Raw genomic sequence first — 20,124 nt, 5'->3', positions numbered from 1 at the left:
ATATGCTTACTCTTTGGGGTTGTTTCTGTTGGACATGTTACATGACTATGCTGTAAGACAGGATATAGGTGAAGGACTAGGTGTGCCTAGTCAAGTAGATCTGTAGTTGTTAATAGCTAGAGACAGTATAGTTTATTGTCTTATTTGAGTTGTGTGTATATGTATTTATTATACTATTTCTACTACATTGATGTAGATAGTGTGATGATTGCACTATTTTGTCGTATATGCATTATATTAGTACGTCTTTGAAAAGAAATTTTTTATGCATATGACGTCACATGTTGTGTGATTATATGATAGTATATGCGTTGTGTATTGATTCTAAATTATCTAACGCTAAAATTCTTTTTTGCATAATTCAAGTTTCATCTATCCAATGACATATAACAACAAGAAAATATTCATATTTCAAATTATTTCAAATATCACTTGTTAAACTAACTCTACAAGAAATATTTGAAAGATGTGATATTAGTATTTCTTTATAATCCTTATACATATCAAAACAATATTTCTTAATTATGTGTATAGAAATATTATAAAAATCAGGTTGAACAGTATTAGTAAATTGAACAAAACCTTTTTGTTCAGCTATTATAAAAGGTTGACAAAATTTCGTAACAAATTTAACGATAGCTTTTCTAGATATTTCTTTTGTAATCGTGAAAGTTTTATCAGATGAAAGATTAATTTGTTGTTGAGTTGTTTCCCTACCGAATGGTTGTAGAGTATCAGGGTCAAGCTTATGTACCTATAATAAATGTTTTTTCAAAGCGCCGTTACCACCGATACCACCACCTGTTTTATAAGAATATCTATTTTTGCAAATTCTACACACAACAAAAGAGTCGTTTGTACTAGGTTTTTTTTACAATGTCGAAGTGATCCCAAACTTTGTTTCGCTTTGCTCGACCCGTTGTTGTGCTCGTCAGAATGTTGCTTCCTCTGGCGGATGATGATAATCAAAAATTGCCACCATCTTCGTTGGGAAGTTCCGCAACATGTTCTTCCTCGTGACTGGGTTCGAAGTCTTCAAAATCAGGAATGTAGGCAAAATCTTCACCAAAATCTAAATTGCGGTTTGAAGACGACGTCATTGAAAATATATTAATTAAATATATATAATGAATAATAACAAATAACAATTGTGTTGAAAATATTAACAATTCGAGATTGAGTTCAAAGAAATATAGAATGAGATTGTTGGGTGAACATTATGAAAAACAAGCATGTATTTATAGGGATGAAAAAAATATTTACAATTTTATCCCAAAAATAATTGTAATTTGGCCCAAAATTTGCAATTATTTCAAAAATATCTGTTGGGCCCCATAATTTGCAATTAGTTCAAAAATATCCGTTGGGCAACAGTTGCCCAACAGATATGTCAATTTTTTATTTTTTTCATTTTTTATTATTTTTTGGCCAACAGATATATCATTTTGTATTTTTTTCATTTTTAATTTTTTTTAAGGATCCGGTTCCGGACTAGAACCGGATCCGGAACCTACTTTGGCCATTTTTTTAATTGAACCAGTCCACTCCATTAAATACGGTTTTGGACCGGTTCTTGAACCGGTATAGACAAACCGATCCCGGGTCGAACCGACCCAATAAGCATGTATAATGTAACCCTATTAAAACTTGGGATAAAATATTTTTTATCCTATGTTTTATTTGTGTATGTTAAAAAAAATTGTGACAAAAATTTAAAATTTTGGTTGTTGTAAAAAAATTCAATTAGATTTTTTAAGATAAATCAAAATTCTACAACATAAGAAAAGTTAATGTAAATATAAATTTGTCTAATTATGATTAATTAGATAAAGTGGAGTATTATTAACATTTTTTGGAGAGTAAAATAACATTCCCCATAAAATAATGATATATCTTTAACCTTAGGAAATTCAAATAATTAGTATAAAACACATAAAATTTAAAAAAACAAAAATTATCTTATTTAAACAATTTTTTAGTTAACTACCAAAAAACTAATAAAATATCATCTTTAAAATTCTAAAGTAGTTTAAATACAATCTTTAATTTTTCACAAAAAAAATACTTAACATAAAATTACTATACAGAAAAAAATATTTAGATACATATAATGTGCCATATGAAACTAGTTGGATAAAAAATTTTAGGCACTCTCTTTTTAGTTATGGACATATTCATTGATATTGGGTGTTCAACTACGGTTTGATTCGATTTTATACAAAAATTTGAAACAAACCATATATTCTTCTTTTTAAAAACTTTGAAACAAACGGAACAATTAAATTTTTATAACCAAATCAACTTAAACCATCCCGCACAGCGCGCACAACCTCACCATTTCTCTCGTGTCTCAGCCCTCTCCGCACACTCTCGCCCTCGCCCCTCGGACAGCCGCCTCTCTCATTCTCTGGCAGCCTCGCCCCTCACAACTTAATCAGAGCCTCGCCTTGCCTCGGCTCCACACATCATCGCCTCTTCTCGCCTGCCACCGCCTCGCCCAGTCATCATGCTTGCCCCTCAAGCATCCGCCAGTACACCCTCGTGCTCTCCCAGCCGCCACGCTCGCCTCTCCCCACAGTCAACCCTCACATTCGCCCCTCCATCGACTCGCCTGCCCGCACCTGTGGTGCCTAGCCACCACGCTTGCCCCTCGAGGACTCGCACAGCACGCCATGCTCGCCCCTCGAGCTCGAGCGCTCGGCCCACCACCTGTTCGTTCTCTTGATCTTATCCCTAGCATATTTTTCAATGATTTTCTCGGTTAAGTTTTTTCCTCTATTTGCTTAATTGTCCTTAAAATCATGTCTTTGTTTGATTCCGAGTTTAATTCCTCGAGTTATTCATCGAGTCTAGCGAGTCTAGCGAGTCTGACGAGAGTAAGACTTCCTTAGAAGATCCTGAATTTACCTTCGATTCCCCTGAGGAAGAGGTCGTCACCCATAGTCGTTCTGGTAAGGAAATTCGTCACTTGAATCAACAGATGAATATATCCAACGCCGATAACTTATGGTATGGCTACTTATCGTCCCACATACCTCCCACTAGCGAATCAAAACTCAGGGCTTCGTGACATATTCTTTCTTCTCACAAAATCATCATCCCTACCTCCGAGGACCGGCCCTATCTAACCCCCAAAGATTGTTATACTTTTTTCCAACACCACTTAAATGCGAGTCTCTGTTTTCCCTTATGTGATTTCCTCCAGGAGCTGAGTAGTTATTATCAGGTGCATCTAGGTCTACTCACTCCCAATGCTTTCCGCTTGATATGCAGCTTCATCATGTTATTTTGGGCCCTAGACCTTCCTTTAGATTGCACCAATTTCTCTTACTTCTTGGTTTTGGCAAAATCAAAGGAAGCACCCTTCTACACAACATCTCGATCCAACCACAAGCTTTTTGATGGGGCTCCTAGTAATGCGAAGGACTGGAAAAAATACTTATTCTTCATCCAACCTCCCAAAGAGTTGGCTTGTTTCACGGAGTGGTACCATACCTCTACCAAACCTAAGCTTTCCAAGGGTTTTAAGAAAGGCAAGACATATATGCGCATAATGAGTGTATAAAGAGTTAGATGCTTTTGTATTCCCGAACTCTTATATGAAGATTTCATGTGCTATGCCGGGTTAAGTCCAGCAAAAATTAAGCTGAAGGAGGACACTAGTAGATATTCTCATCTTTTCACACTTCTTGTTTTGTTTTCAATTATTATGCTCTTTGATAACATTCTCATCTGGCTCATTGTTTTTATTCACTGGTACTAGAGTCATGAACTCCATATTGCTCCGTGAGGCTGCGAAGAAGAAGACCAGGGGTTCATCAGGAAGCTTTCCCTCCTTCAAGTAACCAGTTATGATAGTCTTCTAATCCTCTTCTTCCTGTTCAACTGCAGGCGAACTCGTGTGAGGTGTGAGTTCGACTTGAAATACCATATCCCCAGTCTTTCAAATTCTCATTGTTCCGGCCATTTTGGCTAGAGTGTCAGCCTTTTCATTCTCTTTCCTGAGGATTTGCTCAAACACGACCTCTGTGAACTTCTATCTAACCATGTCCACCTCTTGGGCATATTCGATGAGTTTTTCAACTTTCAAATCATATGCTCCCTTCATCTACTATGCTACCAGCTGTGAGTCAGAAAAAACAAGTACTCGGGTAGCTCTCACATTTCTGGCTGCTCTAAGCCCTGCCAATACATCTTCATACTCTACCTCATTGTTGGATGCTCGAAAATCCAGCCTTATAGCCAACTTCACTTTATCTCCAGCTGGCGAAATCAATACTAACCCCCACCCCACTTTCATCATTCGAAGAGGAACCATCAACATACACCTTCCAAGGGTCCTCATGCTCTTGATGCACGGTTTCAGCCACAGAATCGGCTAAGGCTTGTGCTTTAATAGCCGTCCTTGGTTCATAACGGATATCATACTCTCCCAACTCGGTGGTACATTTAACCGAGCGACGGACAAGACTAAATGAGTTAGGATCTTACCCAATGAACTGTTGGTGAGCACCACAATTGGATGAGATAGAAAATATGGTCTCAAGCGCCTCGCCGTCATTACCAAAGCCAAATCCAACTTCTCAAACCCCGAATATCTTATCTCTGCCCCTTTGAGCGCATGTGAAACATAATAGACTGGTTGTTGAGTTGATCCTTCTTGCTTGACAATAACCGAACTCACAGCTCCTTCGATGACAGATAAATATATACATAAAGGCTCACCTGCTACCGGTTTGGCCTAGGACAGGGAGCTCAGCAAGGTAATTCTTAAATTCTTCAAAAGCCTTCTCGCAATTCGGACCCCATTCAAATTTTTTCACCTTACGCAAAATCCAGAAGAGCTGTAAGCTTCTGTGAGCGGACCTCGAGATAAACCGTGCCAGCACAGCAATCCTCTCCATCAACTGGTGAACACCCTTGGGTCCTCGTGGGAAAACCATGTTTTGGATAGCTCGAACCTTCTCGAGGTTAGCCTCAATTCCCCTCTCTGTCACCATATAACCCAGAAACTTGTCACTCCTCACCCCAAAGATGCACTTCTGAGAATTCAACTTCAGCCCATATGACCTGAGGGTGGAAAAGGTCTTCCCTAAGTCATGTATGAGCTAGTTTGAGTCCCTTAACTTTACCATGATATTATCCACATATACTTCAATATTCCTTCTCACTTGTACTCTATCCATCAATCGGTGATACGTGACTCTGACATTTTTGAGTCCGAAAGGCATGACCACATAATAGAAGGTTCCTTCAGAGGTAATGAAACTCACTTTATCTTGGTCCTCCACAGCCAAGTGGATTTAGTGGTACCCCTGATAAGCATCTAACAAACACAAATATTGATGACTAGCCGTGGACTCCACAAACTGATCTATCAAGGGCAAATGATAGCAATTTCTAGGGCACACGTTATTAAGATCTCTGAAGTCCACACACATCCCTAACTTTCCTGAACTCTTTGGCACTAGGACGACATTCGATAGCCAAGTAGGACATTGTACTTCTCGAATATGCCTAGCATTAAGCAGCTCTCCCACCTTTTTTATAACTTTATCTTTCTCAGTCTCGAAGTGTCTTTTCTTCTGTTTCACAAGGCGAGTATTCGAAAAGATATTCAACCGATGCTCTGTGACATCTGGGGTTGTCCCTTTGAGTTCCTGGGCTGACCAAGCGAATACAGTGAGATTAGCCTGTAAACACACAATGAGTTCTTCCTTAACCCCCGGGTCAAGGTCAGGGGCTATTTTGAGTGTCTTCTTATCGGACCCCGACACTGTAATATCGGGCTCTTAATCCACTACCTCCTGAACCTCTTTCTTCGCGACAGGTAACCTGCTTCTTCCTTTCCTGATCATATTAACCTCCACCCACTCTCTTTACCTCTTCCTTCACTATCCCTTCATAACACTGATGCGTTACTTTTTGGTCCCCACATAAGACTCCAACCCATTTTCCCACAGGAAACTTAAGCTTCTGATGATAAGTGGAAGCTACGGCTCTGAAATCCTTCAGGGCTGACCTTCCTAAAATTCCATTATACACTGACAGGGTATCCACCACAGTAAAGGTTATCATCTTCGTTATCCGCCAAGGATCAGTCCCCAAGGATAAGGGAAGAACAATCTGACCCAAAGGCAGGATGGCGTGCCCTGCAAACCCATACAGCAGGGTAGAGACCGGCTCGAACTCAAATCCTTCCACCTTCATTTGATCCAACTTTCTCTTGAACAAGATGTGTACGGAGCTTCCATTATCAATAAAGATCATCGCCACATCATAATTGGCAATGGTAGCCGTCACCACCAAGGCATCATTATGTGGAGCCACAATGCCTCGACCCAAAGCTGATGACATGGTCTTGTGGTAAGTCTGTACCCCTGGATATCTCAAAACTCTCCAACCTTCTTTCGTATGCTTTCCGAGCTCGCCCGGAGTCCCCATCAGTAGCACCACCCGAGATCTAATGAATCATTCATCTCATAGGGTGGTTATCCTCATTCATTCCCCTCCTAGATTCGACGGGCTCCCAGGAGACATCTTGACTTCGACCTTTCCTTCTCTACTCCCCGACCCTCTGATTTATCCATGGAGGGCCTCGACCTCGCCTAGGGGACGGGCGAGACCTTGGTCGACTCCCGGATGAGAATCTTTCTTGTCTGTCCCCCAGAGTCAATCTAGCACTGTTCTCAACCCTTTGCGACTTCTCCCACCTCCCCTCGGTCTCCCTCACCTCCATCACCTTGTCATGATTCATATTCAGAGGAACATGGGATGCGAATTGTCCTATGCCCCTATCCTTATACTCTTCCCTCTCGCCCGCACCTCTTTTCCTACCTCATCTTTCCGCTCCCTCAACTCTACTTCCCCCGGGGCCACTGTTCCATCCTCTTATGCCGCTGGACATCTTCTAGATTTACATATTTTTCCATCCGAGATAACAGATCATCATAACTTGATGGAGGTTTCTTGACCAACGATTTAAAGAACTCCCTCCTCTCAGTCCTTGGGTAAAGGCACTTATCATGATGTCAAGGGTAGCAGCTAGTATCTCCAGCGCTGCATTGTTGAAACGCTGGATGAATTCTCGCAAAGTTTTAACTTCTTTCTGCTTCATCACGAACAAGCTCGGGTAATTTTTCTAGTACCTTTTGCTGCTAGCAAACCTATGCAAGAAAGCAGTGGTAAAATCCTCGAAAGACCATATGGAGTTGGGCTGCAGCGTATTAAACCACTGCTGGGCGGATCTCGCCAACGTGCCCAAGAACACCCTGCACCTAACTCCATCTGAGTACTAATGTTACAAAGATGCATTCTCAAATCTCTCCAAGTGTTCTTCTGGATCATTACGCCCGTCATACTCCCCGACGCTTGATGTCGAAAACTTGGGGGAAGTCCTTCCTCCAAAATGGCGGGGGAAAAATGACTCTCTTTCTTGGGCGCCGGAGATCTGTTTCCCAATTGCTGCCTCATCATTTTTATCTCCCTCCACATCTCCTCCATCTCTGGATTTTCCTCACTTGGGAGGGTCCGCGTCTCTTCAACCCTGCTCTGACGGCTCTCCACATTCTCCTCTCGTTTGTGGCAAGTGTTATGTTCTTCTGCAAACATATATTTTTGGTTCATTTTCATGGGCTCGTCTAATGTCTTGTTAATGAATTGGTCTAACTGATCCAGGGTCAGGTTCCCCACATTTTCATTGGGACATGGTTGCTCGGCCCTCGTCTCAAGGCGAGGTTGTTCCTGTCTCGTCTCAGGACGAGATTGTTCGGGTCTCATCTGAGGACATGACGATACTGAATTAGTTCTTCTGCTTCCTATCCGGCCTACCATCTCTACGTCTCAGCTAAAAGTTCCCACAGATGGCGTCATGTGATACTCACTGAAAATTTAGGGTTCAGTTCCAGCAGATGAGATTGCAGACCTCGAATTTAATCTAAGCCTGAAATCACAAAGGATACCGTTAGAAAGGGGCCGGGAGGGTGTCCCATCAGCAATAGATATTTAGGTCGGATGCTAATAAATGTCTCGTCTTTGCACACTTAAATAAATCAGGTTTAATATATTTTTACCACCACCGACTCCAATAAAACAATCGAGAGAAATATATTTTTATGGTAAAAAAAAATTTGCTGAGCAAGGACAAACAGAATAAAATCAGTTACACATAGTCATATCTTTTTTTGTTTCATCGTATTATCAATTTTCATGTGGATGATGCAAATTTTCATCTTATTATCAATTTTCATGTGGAAGACGCAAATTAGTGTAACATTTTCATGTGGAAGACGCAAATTTATACATACAATCATTATTTTACGAGATAATTACGCGAAATACCTCTGTAAAATTATTGTTGGGTTAATATGTCCCTGTGTAACGAATTTGAGCATTTCAGCCTCTATGCTAATACGCAAATTGTGTCGATACATCCGAAAAAATTCTCGTTGGGCTAATACCTTATCTGTAACAGATTTTGAACATTTTAGTCTATCTGTTATATTTTTTTAATATGCAGACCCCCTATTTTTAGAGAAAATTACGTCAAATACTTGTCAATGTTTTTTCGTGTATTTTATTATTTTTCTCGTTCAATATAGGATTTATTGGCGCGATTAAATCAAAATAATTGTGGAAAATTTTGATTTGTAATAAAAAAAATAGAATTTTTTAGAATTAATTGGTTAAGATGTTGAACAACTTCAAATTCTCGTTGAGCTAATATTGTCACAAATGAGGGTATTAGTTCAATATCTTAGTCAATTAATTCTAAAAAATTCTTATCTTATACAACAAATCAAAGTTTCACACAATTGTTTCGATTTAATTTTGTCAATTAATCATATATCGAACTCGAAAAAAGAATAACAAACACAAAAAAACGTCGATGAGTATTTGACGTAAATTTCTCATAAAGACATGGTCCTCATGGTAAAAAAACAAATCGACTAAAATGCTCAAATCCGTTACACAATAGTATTAGTTCAACGAGAATTCCACGAGAGTATTTGATGTAATTATATCTCATTTTACACATAACGATTAATGTGTGTGTTGTTTGCTAGTGTATATATGCTGGAAAGTAAATACAGTGCTTGATAATAAGAATTTCAAAGAGTTACACCTCTATGATATAATTAACTTGAAAAAAGAATATTATCGTTGAGTCGTTAAGCTTATCCTATCCATCATTTCTTTGGTAGGTGTGCATTAATTTCTCCTTTACTCAATTGCCGTTTTGACTTTCGATTTGGATTCACGCTCCCATCATTCAAAGTTCAATTGCCGATTAAAAAAAAAGTTATTATACATCTGTCATAACTTTAGCGAAAATGGAAGCTAATTGCACTACGACCCATAATTTTATGTAATTTTGTGATATCGGTCGTTTAATTCTCAACATGTATAATATACCGTGTTCTAAAAAGCGATAAACAGTAAGTGGACGATCACCAACGGCCTAGTGTCTAAGGGTTTAGGCGTCTGTCTAAGCGATTTTTCTTCTTCTTCTTTTGTTTACCTAAATATCTAATTCTTATTTTTCATCTCCATATTTCTCCAATAATTCGTCTATATCTTATTTAAATTCAAAATCAATGATATATTCTCTTCTTTATCCGGAGTAAATTGATTGAAAAATATGTAGAACGATTTAAAAAAAAATAAAAGTTAAAAATATACTATATTAGAAGGCCGCCTAAACGAATCTACCGCCTAACGCCTGGACGACGTCTGGGCAATCATAAAATAGTCTTTTACGTCTAAGCGATCATAAAATAGTCTTTTAGAATACTGATATTTATATGATAATATCCATTTATTTATTATCCAAAGCCAGCATATTACATATACCCTTATAAACATAATGCATTTTATTTTATGTATTTTAATTTCTCAAACAATACACTTTTTTACATTGTTTCACATTATCTGTGTATGATCATCATTTTATATTCAATTTTTATAATTTTTTTAAAACAATTCTAGAGTTATAATCATTAAATATATTTTGACATAACAAGATATCTTGCACAAGTCCAGTATTGGAGATTTTCGTGTGAAAACTGTGGGATTAATTCATTGTTATACCCGTGTTGCTGATTGGTGTTGAAGACACGTGGAGAACAACACTGGCGCAGAGTGTTGATCGAAGAGTGTTCTTCTATTGTTTTTAAGCAAATTCGGTTTATGCATCTAGTTTTGAGTTTGGTTGAATTTGATGCATTTTAATTCCTTGGATGTCAAAGAATTTGGTTTTGTTATTTTCACTAGTATTATTTCGTGTAAACAAATTAAATATTTTCCTAGTGAATTTTTCTCATGAGGCGTTGCACAAATATTTGTACTTGTGCATAATTTAATTCTGGTTTTTATTTGTTTAAAGTTAATAGTATGTTAAATAATTAATTTCTACTGCATGTTGTGTGCTGGTATTGACAATACCGGATCACAACACTAACTTCTGATATACACAAAATATATTTATTTCCTATATGTTTATGATTAACAGTCCCCTTTCAATAACCAAACAACATAATCACATTCTTAATTATTTTTCAAAAGTAATTATGTCACGTAGGACCAAATGTGCTTAATTGAAAACCATTATGGAATTCAACAACACACTTGAAAAATAATTAACACATGGTTTGAGTTATTCAAAAATAGTATGTTTGATTATGTAAGTAATAATATTTTATTTTCTTTTCTTTTCTAAACTTCACTTACAAATACTCATTCATTCTTCACTTTAAAATCACATCAAAACACAAAATCTCGCATCTACAATCATAAGTGTAGAAATGAAACAGATGATTTAGTGTGAGAGTTTTTACATAGTATTTTATCATTGGAAGTAATATGATCAGTAAAGAAAAATGAGTGTTAAAATCAAATAGTGAAATATTTTTTATTCTTAATTTACTTGTCTTCTTTGTTATTAATAAAAAAATTATCTCTTTGAGAGATTTAGAGTGAACGTAGCCCAATTTTGGAGTGAACCACTATAACTATTGGTTTCCATCTTATTAAATTATTGATATTACTTGTGATGTTCCACCGCGAAATTATCTTATTTATTTCCCTGATATCTCAACAACTGGTATCTGAGCGACGTTCTCAACTACTATAGGAAGTCTTTGTATGCTTCATGGTTGCAACTTGGTCTGAACTTATACATCAGAAAATGTTTTCTACACAGTATTAGGGAATTGGTTCTATTGTATTCAAGCTTCGAAGATTAATTCGTTGGTGGCAATCACAAAATATGGACGTACGCAGAAGTAAGATGATTAGTCTCAATTGCTCTAATTATCAACATTGAAAAATAAGATGAAAGATCTTCTATTCGTCACCAAGATGCACTTACCAGTTTTCAGCGGATCAAAACCAGATAATAAATATGATGTCAAATGGAACTTTGAGCATGAGCGAGTATGTGGGTACATCCGATAATTTGTCGATGGCAACGTTTATAATCAGATTTGTAACGAAACGCATGCTCGTATGCTTTGAACGAAGTTGGAGACACTTTATACCCACAAAAGTGGCAACAACAAATTGTTCTATTCGAGTAAATTTGTTCATGTTTGATACAAAGAAAGAACTCTGGTCGCATATCATTTGAACGAGATTCAAGGATTCATGGAGCAAATATCAAGTATGAGCATAAAACTTGATGACGAGGTGATAGCTCTGATTGTACTAGCTTCATTACCAAAGTCTTGGGAGACTATGAAGGTATCACTCATGAAAACAACACCAATAGGAGTTGCGAATATGAACTTCATCGAGAGTAGCATCTTGAATGAAGAGATGAGGCGAAGATCTCAAACAACATTTACCTCACAATCAGATGTTTTGATTGTTGATTCAATGGGAAGAAGCAAGATCGATAAAAACACAAATCAAAAGTCAAGAAGAAGCAAGTCATTAGGGAGATATGCTAACCTAAAGTGTCATCGTTGTAAAGAAAACAAACATATTAAAAAATATTGTCGGCAACCAAAAGACAAACATGAAATCGTTGATGAGCAAACAAACGACATTGACAAATTCAATGTTTTTCATGAGCTAGAGCACGAGTTCGTAAATTTGGAAACTCGAGTAAATAGTTGGGTGATTGATAGTGGTGCAACAGTCGACGTCACATCTCGAAGAGAATGCTTTAAATCTTGCACACAAGGGAACTTCGGTGTGGTCACAATGATGAATAACGACTTATCCAGAGTTGTGGGAAAGACAGATGGATGTGAGCTTGACTACCATGGATGACTCTACATTAATCTTGAAAGACTCAGGCATGTGTCAAATATGCGCATGAGTCTTATGTCAGTTGAAATACTCGATGAAAAAGATATATGCACAGCATTATGAAACATGGTATGTAAAATTTCAAGAGGATCACTTGTCGTGGCAAAGAGATTAAAGATGTCGAAGGTATATGTGATTCAGGAAAATCATTCTGAAGGTCTAAACTATGCTGGGAAAGAAAATTCAACAGATTTGTTGCACCGACGTCTTGGCCACATAAGTGAAAAGAGTCTTACATGCCTTGTGAGCAAGAAAGTTCTGTCTGATATAAAGCAGGTTCATATGAAATAATGTTCGAACTGCTTAGCCGAAAAACAAAACTAGATATCATTCAAAAGTTCACATCCTAGCAGAGCCGATAAAATTCTAGATTTGGTGTACTCAGATCTATGTGGTCCGATGCCATTGTCACTCGGAAGAGTGAGGTACTGGTTAACTTTCATCGATGATCATTCTCGAAAAAATTGGGTGTGGAAACTCAAAACCAATTATCAAGTAGCAGAAATATTCAACAATTTTCTAAACTTGGTTGAATGGTAAGCATGCATAAAACTCAAATGTATTTGAACAGATAATGGAAGAGAATACATTGGAACCTTTGATGAGATATGCAAAAAGAACAGAATCGGTCATAAAACGAAACCACCAAAAACACCACAACTTAACGGATTAGCAGAGATAATGAATAGAACTTTGGCAAAAAGACTCTGAAGCATGCTCTCACATGCAAAGTTGAATAAGGAATTTTGGGGTGAGACCGTGGTTGCTGCTGCATATATATAAAATAGCTCACTTGTTTTCCTCTCAATTACGATATCCTAGAGCAGATGTGGCAAGGTAAAAAAAATTTATATAATCATTTTTGGGTATTTGGATGTGTTGATTATGTTCATATTTAAGGATGCAAGACAGAAGTTGGACATCAAAACAAGAAAGTGCATATTTACAGGCTATGGCGATGATCTATCCAGTTACAAGTTTTATAATACAGATCTCAAAAAGCCTGTAAGAAGTAGTGATGTCATATTTCAGGATAATAAATTCTTGGAGACTGCAGGAAAGGAGAATTTTGGATCTGAACAAGATCTTGAACGGTGGCCTTAAACGGTAAATCCAAAACCGACTGAAGATGGATAATTGCAGAACGATCACGAGGATGATGATGAGATCCGTGTTCACAATGAACCACCAGCAGAAAGTTTTGTGATACAATGACCACTCGTTCTGGAAGAGAAGTAAGACCCTCAACCAAATATTCCTCAAATGAATATATTCTGCTAACTGACGGGGAAGAAACATAAATATATTACCAGTGAACACAAGGATAAGTGGATGGAGACCATGCAAGATGAAATGCAATCCTTGAATGAGAATAAGACATTTGAGCTGGTGAAGTTTCAGAAAAGCAAGAAAGCTTTGAAGAATAAGTGAGTGTTCAGGTTGAACCATGAAGAACACAGTAGTCAACCAAGATTCAAAGCTAGGATTGTCGTCAAAGGTGTCGGTTGACAAAATATTTTCACATGTGGTGAAGATGACATCCATTCGGATTGTGCTAGGGTTAATAGATGAGCTTAATCTGGGGTGGAAAAAATGGACGTCGAGACCGCATTTCTACATGGGGATTTTGAGGAAGAAATCTACATAGAGCAACCAGAGGGGTTTGTAGAGAAAGGGAAGGAGGATCTCGTGTGCAGATTAAAGAAGAGTTTGTACGGTTTCGATAAAACACCAAGACAATAGTACAAGATGTTTGAATCCATGATAATTCAATGGATTCAAGAAAATCACTGCAGATTATTGTGTCTTTGTCAAAATTACCTCTGATGATGATTCGATGGTACTTCTGCTCTATGTAGATGACATGTTGATTGTTGGCAAAGATGCTTCTGAAATCAAAACCCTAAAGAATCAATTAAGCAAGGCATTTTCTATGAAATATTTGGGGCCAACAAAAAGAATTATTGGTATAGAAATCCATCAAGACGGGTATGCCAAGAAAACCTGGTTGTTGCAGGAGAAGTATAATGATAAGTTACTTCAGAAGTTCAACACGGACCAATCCAATGCGGTTGGATGACCTCTTGTCAACCACTTCAAGTTGAACTTAAAGCAGAGTCCTATTATATAGGATGAGGAAGAAGAAATGAAAAGTGTTATGTATGCTTCAATTGTAGGAAGTTTGATGGATGCCATGGTATGTACTAAGTCAGATTTATTTCATTCGTGTATTGAGTATATATTCCTTTCAAAACCGGGAAAAAAAATTGGACTACATTAAAAAGGTTATTCAGATATCTAAGAGGCACCTCTAAACATAAATTGAGTTTGGATTGAGCTTATAGGGTACACATATGCAGATATGATGTGAGATGTAGACTGCCGAAAATCCACATCAGGATACCTATTTACATTTGCAGGGGGGGTTGTATCATGACAATCAAAGTTGCCAAAATGTGTAGCATTGTCAACCATTGAAAAGGAGTTCATTGCAGCAATTGAGGTATGCAAGGAATTGTTATGGATGAAAGTGTTTTTGGAGGAATTAATTTTTTTACAAGATCAATACAAGTTGTTATGTGACAGTCAGAGTGCAATTCATCTTGGAAAAAGTCCTCCAATGCATTCAAGATCAAAGCATATTGATGTTCACTATCTTTGGAAACATGATGTATTGGAGAAGAAGTTGTTAAAGCTTGAAAAGATTCATACAAATGAAAACGGATCTGATATGATGAAAAAAGATTGCCAAAATGGAAGTTGGAATAATGCAGATATGTTGCAAGTCTGATTAAATTCACAAAATGTGCTTGAATGATAGAATTGCTAATATTCAAGCCGAATTTAATAACACACTTTAACAAATAATTAGTATATGGTTTGAGTTAGTAAAAAATGTTCGGTTTGGTTATGTAAGCAATGATGTTTTATTTTTTGTTTTCTTCCTTGAACTTCAACCGTAAATATTTATCTATTCTTCATTTCAAAATCACACCAAAACACAAAATTCTCTCATCTACAAACACAAGTGTAGAAGTAAACTAGAGGATTTAGTGTGAGAGTTATTAATGAGTGTTTTATCCTAGGAAGGAATATGATCAGTAGAGAGAAAGTGAATGTTAAAATCAGAGTGTTCTGATTGAAATACTTTGTTTCTCAATTCTATTGTCTTCTTTGTTATTAAAAAAGAAGTGATTTCGCTGAGAGATTTAGAGTGAACGTAGTTCAATTTTGAGGTGAATCATTATAAATATTGATGTTCATCTTATTCAATTTTTGACACTAGTTATGATGTTTCACTAGATGGTACCTCGTTTATCCAACATGTGAGCAATTGTTATGTGATAGTTAGAGTGCAATTCATCTTAGAAATAATTCTTCAATGCATTCAAGATCAAAACATATTGATGTTCGCTATCTTTGGATACGAGATATATTAGAAGATTCACAAAAATGAAAACAGATCTAATATAATGACCAAGATATTAACGTTGTGAAATTCAATAACACACTATAAAAAATAATTAACACATAGTTTGAGTTAGTAAAAAATAGTTGATTTGATTACGTAAACAATGATGTTTTTATTTTTTATTTTCTTAACTAACTTCATATGTAAATACTCATTCATTCTTCATTTCAAAATCACATTAAACCGTAAAATCTTTTCATTTACAATTACAAGTGTAGAAATGAACTAAAGAGTTTAGTATGAAATTTCTCAAAGCGAATTTTATCATAAAAAAATATGATTAATAGAAAATAAATATTAAAATGAGGATGTTTTAAGTAAAATATTTTGTACTCATCGTACTTATAAGTATTGACATTTCTTTTTATTCCTCGTTCATAACACGTGAGCGAGTCTTCCGTTGCAGGACCGCCAAAACAAATCTTCCTGCTCTGCAATTTTTCCCTCTAACATCAATTTTTCATGTCTGAGAGAGAAGATTCTGAGAAATTATTGACTTGAGAGATGGTGTAAATGTTAGTGTTACGGCCATCTTCTCAGAACAAACTTCTCCTACATGTTCAGGTTTGTTTGAGCCCCCTGCGTGATGATCTTTATGAATTTTTGCTCGAATCTGGGATGGATTAGAGAACAATTTCTGCATTTTCTTGAGTTTATGAATTGATTGGGGCTCATCTAAAATATATTTGCACATGGGAATTGAGAATGTTCTGCTTTTGAAAAGTCAGATGAAAAGTCCATTTTTTTCCTTTTCATTCCTACTATGTTCCTAGTAATGTTTCTTGATGTTGATATGTATATTGCTGTTACGATTTGGAAAAAGGTTGTGAAATGGATTGTTAGATATTTTCTTGAAGTTGATCTTTTTACGTTTACGCTCATTAATCGTACATTTGACAACCATAAGCTTTTCTGTATTGTAATTAGTTGATAACTTACTTTATTTGGTTCTAAAATCCTTAAATGTGTGGGATCTGTTGTTGCATTTAGAGGGGAATCTTTGTTGTTCATCAGGGCTTCAGTTGCTTGGATCCCAAGAGCGGTCGGATGATATATGTTAACAAGAATTCCGAGTCAATCGAATATTAACTATAAGGTGATGTCTCGCTTTTTTGGATGGATCATTTGGTTTGGACGTTGGTATGATGTTCTTTTTAATCAGTTGTCATCTAATCTGGATTTTGTTGGTCATGTATGCACGCAGGTTTGAACCAGGGAAATTAGTCATTCCTCTTTTGTTTGGTGTGTTTTTTCCCCTCCAATATGGCTTCTATTTCCACAATCGATTGTCCGCCACCTATGAAGGCCTCCTCTAATGGGATCTTCCAAGGGGACAATCCTCTGCATTTTGCACTTGCTCTTGTGATTGTGCAGATATGCCTTGTAGTTGCGCTCACACGAGTACTTGCATATATCCTAAGGCCGCTAAGACAGCCACGCGTCATTGCTGAGACCATTGTGACTTTAGGTTTCCTTTGCTAATCTTTTTTACTTTGCACAATTTTGTTGTCTTGATCTCTTACACTACCTGTTACAAGTTTCTCTGCTTTAGGGAAGATGTTTTAGAATTCAAAATTTCAGATGTTACTTCATCAGCCATTTTATAGTAGAGAATTGTTGATTTGAGATAGTGTTCTCACCAGTACTGTACTTAAGTTGGATGGACTGCTTTAGAATTTTTATTTTTGTTTGCCTATTTGGGGAAGATTTTGACATCAGGACCTAAATTCCCTCTTGAGTGAAATATATTCAACAAGAATAAAACAACATTCACATCTACCTAATCATGGATCAATATTTTTATTTCCCAGAGATTGTTCTGTCTGAGATTGAGGTTGCGTTGGAAAAATAATATTGGATCAGCTGACATTGAGAACTGAACTGCAATCGAATCAAGATTTTGAATTATTTTCATAATTTGTAGTAAAATTAATGTTAAATTTATGGGTCTCCTTTAGCACTTGCAGCTGTATTTGTCCAACTAATTTTGTGACGCTGCACATTTTTTGATTTATGTATATATTTTCCGTCGGCAAATGTTTTTGCTATAAATATATGTATTTTTCTTCCTTTCCTCCTTTGCTATTATTTTGTAATCCAAACAAGTTTTTACAAGCATAAGATTTCAGCGGCAATGACATTATGATTGTTTCTCTCAACAATATTGAGATTAGCGTCACAGATAACGAAAATATTTGGAACAATGCGTTACAGAAATCGTTTTTGTGAGTGATGGTAAGAAGTTGGGTTATGACACTTTTACGGTGGGATGTTGGCAGGGAGGGGTCTTGAACTTGACCCAAAGGCTCTCAGGCGAACTGGGAAAAAAGCGATGAGCATCGCTGTGGCAGGAATTAGTCTCCCGTTTGTCTTAGGAATCGGGACCTCATTTGTGCTCAGAGCTACCATATCCAAAGGTGTAAGCGAAGGCCTGTTTCTTGTATTCATGGGAGTAGCCCTCTCCATCACTGCCTTTCCTGTCTTGGCTCGTATTCTGGCCGAGCTCAAGCTATTAACTACCGATGTCGGGCGAATGGCCATGTCTGCCGCGGCAGTGAATGATATGGCGGCGTGGATTCTACTTGCTCTTGCTATTGCTCTATCTGGCACAGGTCGTTCTCCCGTTGTTTCGATATGGGTGTTCTTGTGTGGTTCTGGTTTCGTGTTGCCATGCATATTTGTGGCCCCGCATATTTTTAAATGGATGGCACAACGTTGCGCTGAAGGTGAGCCAGTGGATGAGATATATGTCTGTGCTACATTGGTTGCCGTTTTGGCTGCTGGATTTGTCACAGTTACCATTGGAATTGTCAGAGTCCGTGCTATTAATTGATATTTAATTACCACACAACAAGGATTTAATGGTGTAAACAGCGAAAACGAGTTTAAAACGTTCATTAGGGCCTACAGAAATTTCGACATGACCTCCCCATAAGTAGGATATCCCAAAAAATTTCGAAACACAACAATAACAATATACGCTCGAAAATAATACCAAGTTCACAATCAACCACACCAACATCCTACAGCCGCACTGGCCAGAACTAGACACAAGATACCACAAATAAAATCCAAACAACATTAAAACATAACCATACAACTACACATGGCATCTCCCTGGCAAATGTATCAAACCAGAATAATATATATAAATATCTGGGAACTCTGACACAAACCAACTGACTACTGGGTACCACTCCCTGACGCTCCACCAGACGCGTCAAAACCCCTGGAATGACCTGCTATGGCATCAAAAACAACCACAACATCAAAAGAAAACAGGGGTCGGACCCCAGTACGACAAACCAGTAAAATCACGACGCATATAAAAGACATGCAATAATATCAAGTAAATGCAATGCTATGCGATGCATGAATGGTAACAATGGAATAACGGATACCAAATGGAGTCCAAACGAATAGCATCATCGACAGTAACAGTGGCCACCCGTGCCAGGAATGCAGCATCAAATCGCCGCTCGTCCATGCATGTAGCATCGGGAATGCGAGTAGCTAAGTCACTCGTCCCTAGCTGTCATCTGAGAATGTGGCTAATCCTAACACACTCGTCCCTCTGATGACTCAATATCTCAACAGAATCAACATAAATAGCCGTCAAAGGAGTCAATGCTCAATATGTTATGCCAACATAATTAATGCATGAATGCATCAAAATAAACATTCAATGCACATAATAGCAAACAACATTCACTGAATATTCTTACACGCCAATATAAGCGTCATAATGATATAGGTTTGAACGTACCTCAATTGCAACTTACAATACCACGGCAAATTCTTAAGGATTATCGACTGAACTCGCCCAACAATAAAACCTACAATATAAATTCGCTATACACTTCAATACAATGCATACCAAACTGACTAAAACAATTTAAATCGGCTCGGTTAAAAAATCGAATTCCGGACAGCCTATTAAACCCATACAAATTCTGAAATTCCAAGCTTAATACCTCAAGAAACGAAGCTTAAACACACAATGGTGATCTCGCGAAAATGGCTCGTCGAAAAAGTCACCGGAAAATACTGTTCACGCCGGAAACCTAGCTGGAAATTAGGGGAAAAACTCAATTCTTCACTTTTGCAAACTAACACACCAAGAAAAACCAAAATCGAAGCTAAAACCTTACCTAAATCCGAATCGAAGCTACGCGCACTGCTGCTGGAAATCAAGCCAAATCGAGCTCGCCACCTATCGATTCATGGCAGGAAAGTAGCTAATAGGTTGAAGGAAGAAGATGGCTAGGTGATGCACTTCAACTCCAGCCTCTAACGGAGCAACGCGGCTGAGGCAGAAAGTCACGAAGAAGGGCCGAAAG

The 20,124-nt window shown here is 37.3% G+C and overlaps 1 long non-coding RNA gene across 1 annotated transcript; it reads left to right on the top strand.

Annotated features, from left to right (window-relative positions):
- Positions 1-16,156: 16,156 nt before the first annotated feature.
- On the top strand, positions 16,157-18,587 carry LOC142524778 (uncharacterized). Its single transcript, XR_012814962.1, has 3 exons — positions 16,157-16,348; positions 16,775-16,880; positions 16,989-18,587. It is a non-coding gene; the product is annotated as an uncharacterized LOC142524778 (long non-coding RNA).
- The last annotated feature ends 1,537 nt before the right edge of the window (positions 18,588-20,124 follow it).

The sequence above is a fragment of the Primulina tabacum genome, chromosome 14 (assembly GCF_025594145.1).
Source record: "Primulina tabacum isolate GXHZ01 chromosome 14, ASM2559414v2, whole genome shotgun sequence".
NCBI classification, from domain to species: Eukaryota; Viridiplantae; Streptophyta; class Magnoliopsida; order Lamiales; family Gesneriaceae; genus Primulina; species Primulina tabacum.
The sequence above is the reverse complement of the archived record's forward strand: the minus strand, read 5'-3'. Positions and strand labels throughout refer to the sequence as shown.